The sequence below is a fragment of the Trichechus manatus genome, unplaced genomic scaffold, assembly GCF_000243295.1.
Source record: "Trichechus manatus latirostris isolate Lorelei unplaced genomic scaffold, TriManLat1.0 scaffold00131, whole genome shotgun sequence".
In the NCBI taxonomy this organism is placed as follows: domain Eukaryota; kingdom Metazoa; phylum Chordata; class Mammalia; order Sirenia; family Trichechidae; genus Trichechus; species Trichechus manatus.
The window spans coordinates 6548051-6548584 of record NW_004444067.1 but is presented as its reverse complement, the minus strand read 5'-3'; the positions used below and the strand labels follow the sequence as shown (position 1 = coordinate 6548584).

Below are 534 nucleotides of genomic sequence, written 5' to 3'. Positions count from 1 at the left end.
AGCTGCCCTCGGCTGGTGCCGACACAGCTCCCAGCTGCCCTCGGCTGGTGCCGACACAGCTCCCAGCTGACCTGTTGGCCTGGACGGTCTGCTAAGTCTGTTCTCTGACGGTATCTTATGTGTATAGTACCTGGTCTCTACAGGGTAGTCTCACTTGGCTCTTCCAGATGATCGGTGTAGTTGCTTTCTTCCTCGGCTTTGCTAATTAAAGTCTCCTTTAGTAAGTCTTTCCTTTGTAAAGTGTTTTATTGATTACTAGCGTGGTTATGATTGGGAGTTCTTAGGAAAATGAAACCCCAGCTGATACACGTGGGAGTACTTTGGATATTATTATGTACTGTAGAAAAGCTAACTAGTGGTGTCAGTACCTTTTAAATCTTTTTATAGAAAATGTGCAGTATGAGGAGTTTGGCTTGTGACAGTGATGAAAGTAGCATGTGCTGTATTGGCCTACCAGTGAGACTAAATGATTTCTAAACTGCTTAGTTCCAACACTCTCTCCAGGGTGTCCACGCCCCCCCCCCCCCCCCCCCC

General features: G+C 47.4%; 1 protein-coding gene across 1 annotated transcript in view; it reads left to right on the top strand.

Moving 5' to 3' along the window:
* STX2 (syntaxin 2) overlaps nt 1-534 on the top strand; it is a 41769-nt gene that overhangs the window by 12126 nt on the left and 29109 nt on the right. The window lies entirely within an intron of this gene.